The following is a 14,570-nucleotide window of genomic DNA, read 5'->3' as shown; positions in this document are numbered from 1 at the left end:
TGATCATCTCAATTGATGCAGAGAAGGCATCTGACAAGATTCAGCATCCTTTCCTGTTGAAAACACTTCAAAAGATAGGAATACAAGGGAACTTCCTTAAAATGATAGAGGGAATATATGAAAAACCCACAGCTAATATCATCCTCAATGGGGAAAAATTGAAAACTTTCCCCCTAAGATCAGGAACAAGACAAGGATGTCCGCTATCACCACTATTATTCAACATCGTGTTGGAGGTTCTAGCCACAGCAATTAGACAAGAAAAAGAAATACAAGGCATCAAAATAGGAAAGGAAGAAGTAAAACTATCACTGTTTGCAGACGATATGATACTATACGTCGAAAACCCGGAAAAATCCACAACAAAACTACTAGAGCTAATAAATGAGTACAGCAAAGTAGCAGGATACAAGATCAACATTCAAAAATCTGTAGCATTTCTATACACTAGTAATGAACAAGCTGAGGGGGAAATCAAGAAACGAATCCCATTTACAATTGCAACTAAAAGAATAAAATACTTAGGAATAAATTTAACTAAAGAGACAAAAAACCTATATAAAGAAAACTACAAAAAACTGCTCAAAGAAATCACAGAAGACCTAAATAGATGGAAGGGCATACCGTGTTCATGGATTGGAAGACTAAATATAGTTAAGATGTCAATCCTACCTAAATTGATTTACAGATTCAATGCAATACCAATCAAAATCCCAACAACTTATTTTTCAGAAATAGAAAAACCAATAAGCAAATTTATCTGGAAGGGCAGGGTGCCCCGAATTGCTAAAAACATCTTGAGGAAAAAAAACGAAGCTGTAGGTCTCGCGCTGCCTGACTTTAAGGCATATTATGAAGGCACAGTGGTCAAAACAGCATGGTATTGGCATAAAGATAGATATATCAACCAATGGAATCGAATAGAGTGCTCAGATATAGACCCTCTCATCTATGGACATTTGATCTTTGATAAGGCAGTCAAGCCAACTCACCTGGGACAGAGCAGTCTCTTCAATAAATGGTGCCTAGAGAACTGGATATACATACGCAAAAGAATGAAAGAAGACCCATATCTCACACCCTATACAAAAGTTAACTCAAAATGGATCAACAATCTAAACATTAGGTCTAAGACCATAAAACAGTTAGAGGAAAATGTTGGGAGATATTTTATGAAACTTACAATTGGAGGCGGTTTTATGGACCTTAAACCTAAAGCAAGAGCACTGAAGAAAGAAATAAGTAAATGGGAGCTCCTCAAAATTAAACACTTTTGTGCATCAAAGAACTTCATCAAGAAAGTAAAAAGACAGCCTACACAATGGGAGACAATATTTGGAAATGACATATCAGATAAAGGTCTAGTATCCAGAATTTATAAAGAGATTGTCCAACTCAACAACAACAAAAAGACAGCCAACCCAATTACAAAATGGGAAAAAGACTTGAACAGACACCTCTCAGAAGAGGAAATACAAATGGCCAAAAGGCACATGAAGAGATGCTCAATGTCCCTGGCCATTAGAGAAATGCAAATCAAAACCACAATGAGATATCATCTCACACCCACCAGAATGGCCATTATCAACAAAACAGAAAATGACAAGTGCTGGAGAGGATGCGGAGAAAGAGGCACACTTATCCACTGTTGGTGGGAATGTCAAATGGTGCAACCACTGTGGAAGGCAGTTTGGCGGTTCCTCAAAAAGCTGAATATAGAATTGCCATACGACCCAGCAATACCATTGCTGGGTATCTACTCAAAGGACTTAAGGGCAAAGACACAAACGGACATTTGCACACCAATGTTCATAGCAGCATTATTTACAATTGCAAAGAGATGGAAACAGCCAAAATGTCCATCAACAGTTGAGTGGCTAAACAAACTGTGGTATATACATACGATGGAATATTATGCAGCTTTAAGACAGGATAAACTTATGAAGCATGTAATAACATGGATGGACCTGGAGAACATTATGCTGAGTGAGTCTAGCCAAAAACTAAAGGACAAATACTGTATGGTCCCACTAATGTGAACTGACATTCGAGAATAAACTTGGAATATGTCATTGGTAACAGAGTCCAGCATGAGTTAGAAACAGGGTAAGATAACGGGTAATTGGAGCTGAAGGGATACAGACTGTGCAACAGGACTAGATACAAAAACTCAAAAATGGACAGCACAATAATACCTAATTGTAAAGTAATCATGTTAAAACACCGAATGAAGCTGCATCTGAGCTATAGGTTTATTTTATTTTATTTTTTTTTACTATTATTATTACTTTTATTTTTTTCTCTATATTAACATTCTATATCTTTTTCTGTTGTGTTGCTAGTTCTTCTAAACCGATGCAAATGTACTAAGAAACGATGATCATGCATCTATGTGATGATGTTAAGAATTACTGATTGCATATGTAGAATGGTATGATTTCTAAATGTTGGATTAATTTCTTTTTTTTTCATTAATTAATACACACACACACACACACACACACACACACACACACAAAGAGACCGGCCCTATGAGAAATACTAAAAGGAGATCTGCCAGTTGAAAAAAAAAAAAAAAGACAGGAGAGGGAGGTCTGGAAGAGGGCACAGAATTGAAGAGTGTCACTAAGGGTAATTTAAAGAATACAAAGAGAAAGAGGGGAAAGAATATATAGATTTGATGAATAAAATAAAAAAGATAAGATGGGGGAATCAAGAAATACCTTATCAGTAATAACACTGAATGTTAGCGGAATAAACTTACCAATTAAAAGATACAGATTAGCAGAATGGATTAAGAAACATAATCCAGCTACATGCTGCTTAAAAGAGTCTCATTTTAGACACAAAGATACAAACTAATTGAAAGAAAGGATGAAAAAAATTTTCCACACAAGTTGTAACCAAAAGAAAGCAGGAGTAGGTATACTAATACCAAACAAAATTGACATGAAACATAAAGACATCATAAGAGACAAAGAAGGATACTGTTCTAGTTTGCTAGCTGCCAGAATGCAATATACCAGAAACAGAATGGCCTTTAAAAGGGGGAATTTAATGAGTTGCTGGTTTACAGTTCTAAGGCCGAGAAAATGTCCCAATTAAAACAAGTCTATAGAAATGTCCAATCTAAGGCATCCAGGGAAAGATACCTCGGTTCAAGAAGGCCGATGAAGTTCAGGGTTTCTCTCTCAAGTGGAATGACACATGGCAAGCACAGTCAGGGCTTCTCTCTCTCATCTGGAAGGGCACATGGCGAACACGGCATCATCTGCTAGCTTCTTCTCCTGGCTCCGGTTTCATGAAGCTCCCCAGGAGGTGTTTTCCATCTTCCTCTCCAAAGGTCGCTGGCTGGTGGACTCTCTGCTTCGTAGTGTTGCTTTCTCTGAATCTCTCACTCTCCAAAATATTTGCTCTTTTATAGGACTCCAATAAACCAATCAAGACCCACCCAAATGAGTGGAGACATGTTGTCCCTTAATCCAGTTTAACAACCAATCTTGACTAAATCACATCATCCAGGGAGATGATCTGATTATAGTTTCAAACATAAAGTATTGAATAGAGATTATTCTACCTTTATGAAATGATATTTTGATTAAAACATGGCTTTTCTAGGGGGCATACTTCCTTTCAAACCAGCACAGATACCATATACTAATTAAAGGGTGAGTTCACCAAAAAGATATAACAATCATAAATAATTACACTCCCAATCAAGGCGCTCCAAAGTACATGAGAACAGATATTGGCAAAACTGAAGGGAGTGATAAATGTTTCAAAAATAACAGTAGAAGACTTCAATAACCACTCTCCTCTATATACAGAACAACCAGACAGAAGATCAACAAGTAAACAGAGAAGTTAAATAACCTGATAAATGAATTAGACCTAACAGACATATATGTCACTGCACCCAAAAGCACAAGGTTATACACTCTTTTCTCTAGTACTCGTGGAGCATTCTCCAGGATAGATCATATACTGGGGCAAAAAGCAGGTCTTTATAAATTTAAAAATACTGAAATTATTCAAAGCACTTTCTCTGTTCACAATGGGATGAAGCTGGATCTCAATAACTACCAAAGAATGAGAACATTCACAAATATATGAACATTAAATAACACACTCTTAAACAATCAGTGGGTCAAAGAAGAAATTGCTAGAGAAATCAGTGGCTATCTGGAGGTGAATTGAAATGAGAATATAACTTATCAGAACTTATGGGATGTGGTAAAGGCTGTGCTGAGAGGGAAATGTATTGCCTTAGATGCCTATATTAAAAAACAAGAAAGAATAAAAATCAAGGACCTAACAGCAAATCTGGAGGAACAGCAAACAAACCCCAAAGCAAATGGGAGAAGAGAAGTAACAAAGATTAAAGTAGTCATAAATGAATGGGAGAACAAAAGAATAATTGAAAGAATCAATAAAACCAAAAGTTGGTTCTGTGAGAAAATCAATAAAATTGATGAGCCACTAATAAGACTGACAAAGAAAAAAAGAGAGAGGATGCAAATAACAAAATCAGAAATGAGAAGGTGTTCATTATCCTAGATCCTGAAGAAATAAAAGAAATCATAAGAGGATACTATGAACAAATATACTCCAACAAACTAGACAACTTAGATGAAATGAACAAATACCTGGAGACACACAAACAAGCTACACTGATTCAGGAAGAAACAGATGATCTCAACAAACCAATCACAAGTAAAGAGATTCAGTCATCAAAAATCTTCATACAAAGAAAAGTCCAGGGTCTGATGGCTTCACAGGGGAATTTCATCAAACATTCCAAAAAGAATCAACACCTATGCTGCTCAAACTCTTTCAAAAACTTGAGAAAAAAGGAACTCTACTTGTTCTAGTTTGCTAGCTGCCAGAATGCAACACACCAGAGACGGACTGGTTTTTAATAAAAGGGGATCTATTTTGTTTAGTTCTTCAGAGGAAAGGCAGCTAATTTTCCACTGAGGTCCTTTCTTATGTGGGAAGGCACTGGATGGTCTCTGCTGGCCTTCTCTCTAGGCCTCTGGGTTCCAACAACTTAACCCAGGGTGATTTCTTTCTGTATCTCCAAGGGCCTAGGCTGAGCTGCAAGTGCTGAGATGATGTATGCCAAGCTGCTTGGGCTGTGCTATGTTGCGCTCTCTCATTTAAGCACTAGCCAATTAAGTCAAACATCATTCACTGCAGCAGACACGCCTCCTAGCCAACTGCAGATGTAACTAGCAACAGATGAGGTTTACACATCATTGGCTCATGTCCACAGCAACAGCACTAGGTGCCTTCACCTGGCTAGTTGACAACTGAATCTAACTACCACACTACTTAACTCATTTTATGAAGCTAATATCATCTTAATACCAAAACCGGGTAAAGATGCTAGAAGAAAGGAAAAACTACAGGCCAATCTCCCTAATGAACACAGATGCAAAAATTCTCAAAAACATATTAGCAAATAGAGTCCAACAGCACATTAAAAGAATTATACACCATGATAAAGTGGGGTTTACACTAGGAATGCAAGGATGGTTCAAAACAAGAAAATCAATTAATGTAATACAGCACAATAACAAATCAAAAGGGAAAAATCACACAATCATTTCAATTGATACTGAAAAAGCATTCAACAAAATTCAGCATCCTTTTCTGATAAGAACACTCCAAAAGACAGGTTTCAAAGGTAACTACCTCAATATGATAAAGGGAATATATGAAAAACCAATATCCAGCATGGTATTCAATGGAGAGAGCCTGAAAGCCTTCCCCCTAAGATCAGGTACAAGACAAGGATGCCCACTAACACCACTATTATTCAACATTGTACTAGAAGTTCTAGCTAGAGCAATCAGGCATGGGAAAGAAATAAAAGATATTCAAATTGGAAAAGAAGAGGTAAAACTCTCAATATTTGCAGATGATAGGATACTATACTCGGAACATCCTGAGAAATCTACAGCAAGTTACTTGACCTAATAAACAAATTCAGCAAGGTGGTGGGATATAAAATAAATGTGCAAAAATCAGCAACATTTCTATATGCAAGCAATGACCTACCTGAGGAGTCAGTTAAGGAAAAAAATCCATTCAAAATAGCAACTACAAAAATCAAATACTTAGGAATGAACTTAACTAGGAAAAAAAAGGACTTGTACAAAGAAAACTATGTAACACTGCTTAAAGAAATCAAAGGAGATCTAAATAGGTGAAATGACATTCCCTGCTCATGGATAGAAAGGCTAAATATAGTCAAGATGTCAATTCTCCCCAAATTGATCTACAGATTCAACATAGTACCAATCAAAATTCCAACAACCTACTTTGAAAATTTGGAAATGCTAACTATCAAATTGATCTGGAAGGGAAACAGACACCAAAAAGCTAAAAGCATCATAAAAAAGGAGAACGAAATGGGAGAATTAACTCTCCGTGACTTTAAAACCTATTATAAAGCCACAGTGGTCAAAACAGTGTGGTACTGGCACAAAGACAGAAGCAATGACCAATGGAATTGAATCAAGAGTAAAGAAATAAACCACCAAATCTATGGTCAACTGATTTTTGACAAGGCCCCCAAATCCTCTGAACTGGGACAAAATAGTCTTTTCAAAAATTGGGCATGGCAGAACTGGATATCAATAACCAAGAGAATAAAAGAGGACCCCTATCTTACATCCTACACGAAAATTAACTCAAAGTGGATCAAACACCTAAATATATGAACTAGCACCATAAAGTTTCCAGAAGAAAATGTAGGGAAACATCATCAAGACCTAGTAGTAGGAGGTACCTTCCTATACTTTACACCCAAAACACAAGCAACAAAAGAAAAAAATAGATATATGGGAATTCCTCAAAATCAAATGCTTCTGTACCTTAAAAGACTTTGTCAAAAAAATGAAGAGGCAACCAACTGAATGGGAGGAAATATTTGGAAATCACATATCAGAAAAAGGTTTGATTTCCGGTATATACAAAGAAATCATACAACTCAACAACAAAAGAACAAACAATACAATTACAAAATGGGATAAAGATATGAATAGCATTTTTCTGAAGAGCAAATACAGATGGCTCAAAAGCACATGAAGAGATGCTCATTTTCACTGGCTGTAAGGGAAAACTACATCAAGACTACAATGAGATACCACCTCACACCTGTAAGAATGGTTGCTATAAAACAAACAGGAAACTATAAATGTTGGAGAGGATGTGGAAAAACTGGAACACTTATGCACTGCTGGTGGGAACGTACAATGGTGTAGCCACTATGGAAGACTGTTTGGTGGTTCCTTAGGAAACTAAATATCGAGCTGTCCTATGACCCAGCAATAGCACTACTTGGTATATACCCAGAAGAGCTAAAAGCAACAATACAGACACTTGCACACAGATGTTCACAGCAGCGTTATTCACAATCGCCAAAAGACAGAAGCAAACCAAATGCCCATCAACAGGTGAGTGGAACAACAAAATGTAATATATACATACAATGGAATATTATGCAGCAGTAAGACAAAATGATGTCCTGAAGCACATGACAAGATGGATGAGCCTTGAGGACATAAGGCTGAGCAAAATTAGCTAGACACAAAAGGACAGATACTGTATGATTCCACTTCTATGACCAGTATAAAGGTATAATCAGAGGCTTATGATAGAGAATACAGGAGACTTAGAGATACATAGAAGCTAGAGATGGGTGAACAGTTAGCTAATGAGGTTGAACTCCAATGTAAGGGAATAGATAGGAGCAAAGGTTATTCTCTAGTGGTTCTAGAAGTAACATTACATATTGAAGATGAATAAGATTTTGTATAGACCTATGTGTCCCACTGACTCACACTAGAAATATGAATGAGCTCTTATAAGAATTACTTCGAAGACATGATTCTTGTATAAAGAGTTAAGTCCAGGGTACAGGGGGAAAACTGCTATGCATGCTACAAGCTATGTTCAGAAGGAAACCATCAGCAGTACCACAGCAACAACAGAGGTAAATAATGGGGTGAGGGACAAAAGTTAAGAAGAGGTTTAGATTTCCTATTGATGAGGGTGTGTTTACTGGTTTTCTGTCTCTTGGGAACAACGAAATCATCTATAATTCAGAATGATGATGGACTGTGGACTTTGGGCATTATACATGTTGACTGATGAATGTAGGTGCCTGAAGGATGCACTGACAGAAAAGTAGACTGACAAACGATGCTGTATACTTATGAACGAAGGCTGAGCTGCTACAAAAAGGAACAATGTCATGAGGCATGCAAGGATGTGAACAAACACGTGGGACATTTGGTGAGATATAATAAGCCAGAAACCAAAAAAACAATGGTATGGTCACCTTTAGAAAATGCTTATAAGAAAAAAGGGGCTAGATTGTAAGCTTTTAGAACAGATACATTAAGTTTGGAGTGATGATTATTATTTCTGGATTTTGAGAGGATGTTTCATATATATATATATATGTTTATCATATATATATATAACCTGATATTTAGAGATAAGAATGAAGCCAAACAGATTGGGGTTAAAGTAATTCAGAATATAGGGGTAAAGAAGACAGTGTCTGCATTTTCGAACCACACATACTCTTTGAGACCAATGGAAGAAAGGTTTATATGATCTGGAACTGAAATTTTCTGTAGTGCATAACCTAATTCAACCTATCTGTAGAGCTCACTTCAACAACTGAAACACAGGAAGCACAGAATAAGAAAGAGGTCCTTTAATCCTGTATAGATTATTGTAATGCCTGGAAACGGCCTAGAGCATATTAACCAGTATTGGCAAAGTCCCCTGAGGGAGAGGAGAAAGACTATGGAACTATTAAACCTTACCATTAGAGAATGCCCTGATACTGTGTCAGACTTTAGGGATACTCAGATCAATAGGCCATGCCCTCGATCATGAGGCTTACTCTTGCGAAGGTTCTGTAGGTAGCAGAGAAGCTTAGATAACCTATAGGCATGCCTAAGAGCTACTTCTGAAGGACCTCTCTTGTTGCTCAGATGTGGCCTCAGTCTCCCTAAGCCCAACTCTGCAAGTGAAATCATTGCCCTCCCCGCTGCATGGGACATGACATCCAGGGGTGAAAGTCTCCCTGGCGATGTGGGAGAGGATTCCCAGGGATGAATTCAGACCTGATACCATAGAATCAACAATTACATCCTGACCAAAAGGGGGAAAAGTAGTGTAATTAATAAAGTATCAGTGACAGAGGGAGTTCAAATAGAGTTGAGAGGCTACTCTGGAGGTTGCTCTTATGAAAGCTTCAGGGAGACCTTGTTACCTATCATAACCTGCCAACCCCCAAACAGGACCATTCCAGCCAATCCTAAAGAATACTTAGGGCAATATATAAGATTCCACAAGGATTCCAGGCACTAGACTAACGTTTCAGAAACCTACAACCTCCAGATGGGTCCCTGATCCAGATTAAGTCTGGATACTTAGCCCAGTCCCTCCAGAACATCAGATAGTTTCATCTCCCTAGCTTATATTAGTGACAGACCCTTCCCATATCAAAAATTTAGAATTGCCATGGCCCAAACAACCCCAAAGAGAGGTATGGAAACATCAAAGGTTATGGTGGAAGTATCCATAGAAGATAGGACTTAACAAAAGAACATGAATGCTGAATCACTAAATTGATATATCTTTTAGTCTCCAGTATTTTAGAGTAGCTAGAAGTAAAAACCTAAAATTGTGAAACTGTAACCCATGTTAAAGTCTGAAATATGTTCTACAACTAACAGTGGTGCTGTATTTGAAAATCATAGCTTTTTTGTATATATGTTATTGCTTACAAAAAAAGAAGGGAAAAAAAAGTCAACTGTGATAATAAAAAGTATTTAAGCCCTCTAGTCTCCTATATACTGGAACAGTGAAAAAGAAAATTAGGAGAGGATCGTATAGTAGCCCATGACAAACTCTAGGATCTATCCTGTAACCACTTTCTGAAGAGTCCTTTGAAAACTATTGCTTTTTAATTCCTTTGTTTCGTATATATGTTTTTCTATACAAGAAAAAAAGTTGAAAAAAAATCATGAAGTATGTTTAAAAGTACAATTATTTAAAAATGTGCTTTTGTCAATTATAGCAAATATACCACATCAATGCAAGTTGTTAATAATAGGGTAATATATGGGAATCCTATATTTTATGCATGATTGCTCTAGAAACCCATAATTTCTTTAATAATTGTTTTTAAAGCTTTGTCAAGTTAAAAAAATAAACTGCCCCATAATGTCAAAAAAAAAAATTCAATGATGCCACTAAATGTTATATAGGTATGGATATAGCTATTCATAAGACTACTGAATAAACATGTAAATTGGAAAAAAAAAAAACACTAAGAACTACTTGAGGAAAGGAAATTTAGAAAAAGAGCTCCATGAACAATAAAATACAAAAGAATAAAACACCCAGAAATAAATTTAAACAAGGAGGTGATGGGCCTGTACATTGAAAACTACAAAACACAGCTGAAAGAGATTTAAAAGACCTAAAAGTACAATTATTAAAAAATGTGCTTTTTTTAAATATTGATAATATAACATATTAAGTCTTCCATGTCCAGGAACAGTACAGAACAATTGGGGTGCTGTATCAGTGGCCGGACACACCGTGTACATCAGTTTGGACCAAGTGGAATGGCTGAGACCCCCACACAGAACTATAAATACACCAAGCCATGGACACTGGTGCCCCTCACCCATGGGCAGAGCAGGCTGATTTCCCAAAGAGAAAGGAAACAGACTACTAGCAGCAAGGGCTTAGCTCAACCAAACTCCAATTGAGGAATTAACTAGCAAACTCTATCTACTGAAAATAGGCCATAGCACAAATAAACCTGGAATAATAAGTACTAAAGGAACTAGGAGTTTATGCCCCTACATAATGGGTGGAGTTGATGGGGGGTGGGGGAACCAGAGCCTTCTTAAATCAGACAGCACAACATACTGCAAAAGGACTTGAACTCAAGATAAAGGAGCGCAGAGAGACCGGAGATACATAGGGTCACCTACCTACTTAAGCTCTTGATTGACCAACCCAAAGAACAAGAGTCCTGCTCTGAAAAGGTTTTTTTTATTCCTCAGGCTCCAGTACTGCCCCAGGCAAAGGCAGAATTAAGTTTGTCTGAAAAACAAGGTAACCATCCAGGTGACAGGAGTTAAGTAGCTAAAGACTGTATCTTCCCTAAGAGAAAGGTGGGGCCATTTCCAGCTCAATGGGAAAAGTGAAAGGTTGGGAAAAGATATTTCATGCAAACAACAATCAGAAAAGAGGAGGAGTAGCTATACTGATATCCAACAAATTAGACTTTAGACTTCAAATGTAAAACAATTAAAAGAGACAAAGAAGGAACATATTAATAATGCATTTACAGCATATTAATAAAAGGAACATTTCAACAAGAAGACGTAACAATCATAAATATATATGCACCAAGCCAGAGTGAATGAAGTACTTGAGGCAAGCAATGATAACACTGAAGGGGTAAGTAGACACCTCTAACATAATAGTTAGAGACTTCAATTCCCTGCTCTGTTCAATGGATGGAACATCCAGACAGAGGATCAATAAGGAAACAGAGAATTTGAATAATACGATAAATGAACTGGACTTAACAACATTTACAGAACCTTACACCTCACAAAAACATTGCAAACATTTTTCTCAAGTGCTCATTAATCATTCTCAAGGATGGAGCATATGCTGCTGGGTCACAAAGCAAGCGTCAATAAATTTAAAAAGACAAATCATACAAAATGCTTTCTCAGATCATAATGGAATGAAGTTGGAAATCAATAACAGGCAGAGGTTCAGAAAATACACAAATATGTAGAGGCTAAACAAAAACTCATAAACAACCAGTGGGCCAAGGAAGAAATTACAAGAGAAATCAGTAAATATCTCAAGGCAAATGAAAATGAAAACACAAACTATCAAAATTTATGGGATTCAGCTAAACCAGAGCTACGAGGGAAATTTATTGCCTTAAATGCCTATATTAAAAATGAAAGAGCAAAAATTGAGGAATTAACTCTTCACTTGGAAGAACTAGAGAAAAAAACAGCAAATTAACCCCCAAAATAAACAAAAGGAAAGAAATAATAAAGATTAGAGCAAAAATAAATGAAATTGAGAACATGAAAACAATTGAGAAAATCAACAAAACCAGAAGCTGGTTCTTTGAGAAAATCAATAAGATCAATGGACCCTTAGTTAGGCTGACCAAAAAAAGAGAGAGGATGCAAATAAAAAAATCAGAAATGGAAGAGCAGACTTAACCACCAACCCCAGAGAAATAAAGGAGTACTATGACCAACTATACAAATAAACTAGACAATGTAGATGAAATGGACAATCTCCTAGAAAGGCATAAACAAACAACACTGACTCAAGAAGAAAAAGACAACCTCAACAAAGCAATCACAAGAGGTTAAATCAGTAATCAAGAAGCTCCCCAAAAAAGCAAATTCCAGGAACAGATGGCTTCACATATGAATTCTACCAAGCATTCAAGAAAGAATTAGTACCAATCCTGCTCAAACTCTTCAAAGATTTGAAGAGGAGGGAAAACTACCTAACACATTCTCTGGAGCCAAAATTACCCCAATACCAAAGCCACACAAAGATATCACAGAAAAGAAAATTGCAGACCAATCTCTCAAATGAATATGGATGCAAAAATCCTCAACAAAATACTTGCAAATCAAATCCAGCAACAAATTATAAGAATTATACATCATGACCAAGTGGGATTTATTCCAGGTATGCAAGGATGGTTCAACATAAGAAAATTAATGTAAAACACCATATCAACAAATCAAAGAAGAAAAACCACATGATCATCTCGATTGATGCAGAAAAAGCATTTGACAAAATTCAACATCCTTTCTTGACGAAAACACTTCAAAGGATAGGAATAGAAAGCAACTTTCTCTATGATAAAGGGAAGATATGAAAAATTCACAGCTAACATCATCCACAATGGGGAAAGACTGAAAGCTTTCCCTTGGAGATCAGGAACAAAACAAGGATGCCCACTGTCAACAGTTACTCAACATTGTGATGGAAGTTCTAGCCAGAGGAATTAGACAAGAAAAAGAAATAAAAGGCACTCAAATTGGAAAGGAAGAAGGAAAACTCTCACTGCCTGCAGACGATATGATACTATATATTGAAAACCCCAAAAAATCTACAGTAAAGCTACTACAGCTAATAAATGAGTACCACAAAGTGGCAGAATACAAGATCAACACCCCAAAATCACTAATGTCTCTATAAATTAGCAATGAACAATCAGAGGAGGAAATCAAGAAAAAAATTCCATTTATAGTAACAACCAAAAGAATCAAATATTTAGGAACAAATATAATCAAGGATACAAAAGACCTATACACAAAAACTATAAGAAATTGCTAAAAGAAATCATGGAAGACCTAAATAAAGTATAGGGCATACATGTTCACTGATTGGAAGACTAAATATATTTAAGATGTCAATTCTACCCAAATTGATTTACAGATTCAATGCAATACCAATTAAAATCCCAACAACTGACTTTGTAGAAAGAGGAAAATCAATAACCAAATTTATTTGAAAGGGAAGGGTGGTTGAATAGCTAAAAACATCTTGAGAAAGAAAAATGAGGTGGGAGGTCTTATACTACCTGACTTTGAAGCATATTATGAAGTTACAGTGGTCAAAACAACATGGTACTGGCATAAAGATAGACTTATTGATCAGTGGAATAGAATTGAGTGTTCAGATATAGACCCTCTCATCTATGGACAATTGATCTTTGGAAAGATGGTCAAGCCAACCCACCTGGGACAGAACAACCTCTTCAGTAACTGGTGCTTCGAGAACTGGATAACCATATACAAAAGGATGAAAGAGGATCCATATCTCACATCCTACACAAAAATTAACTCAAAATGGATCAAAGACCTAGACATTAGACCTAAGACCATAAAAATTTTAGAAGAAAATGTAGGGAAATGGGGCGGGCCGCGGTGGCTCAGCGGGCAAAGTGCTTGCCTGCCATGCCGGAGGACCTCGGTTCGATTCCCGGCCCCAGCCCATGTAAAAAACAAACAAACAAACAAAATACAATAAAACAAGAAAATGTTTAAAGATGTTTCCCTTTCTTCCTTCCTTCCTTCCTTCTCTCTGTCTTTCCTTCCCTTCCTCCCTCTTTAAAAAAAAAAAAAAAAAAAAAAATGTAGGGAAATATCTTATAAATCTTGTAATAGGATGCATTTTCCAAAACCTTATACCCAAAGCACTACAATTGAGAAAAGAAACATGTAAACAGCAACACCTCAAAATTAAACAGCTTTGGGTATCAAAGAATTTTGTCAAGAAAGTAAAAAGGCAGCCTACATAATGGGAGACAATATTTGGATATCAGATAAGGGTCTAGTATCCAGAATATATAAAGAGATTCTGCAACTCAATAACAAAAAGACAAACAATCCAATTAAAAAATGGGCTAAAGACATGAACAGACACTTCTCAGAAGAAAAAATGCAAATGCCTAAAAGGCACAT

General features: G+C 36.5%; 1 protein-coding gene across 3 annotated transcripts in view; it reads right to left on the bottom strand.

The window, feature by feature from the left end:
* The window catches only part of CD2AP (CD2 associated protein), a 189,852-nt gene that overhangs the window by 118,821 nt on the left and 56,461 nt on the right, over nucleotides 1–14,570 (bottom strand). The window lies entirely within an intron of this gene.

This window comes from Tamandua tetradactyla, chromosome 5 (genome assembly GCF_023851605.1).
Source record: "Tamandua tetradactyla isolate mTamTet1 chromosome 5, mTamTet1.pri, whole genome shotgun sequence".
Classification (NCBI taxonomy): Eukaryota; Metazoa; Chordata; class Mammalia; order Pilosa; family Myrmecophagidae; genus Tamandua; species Tamandua tetradactyla.
This window is presented reverse-complemented; position numbering and strand designations above follow the sequence as displayed.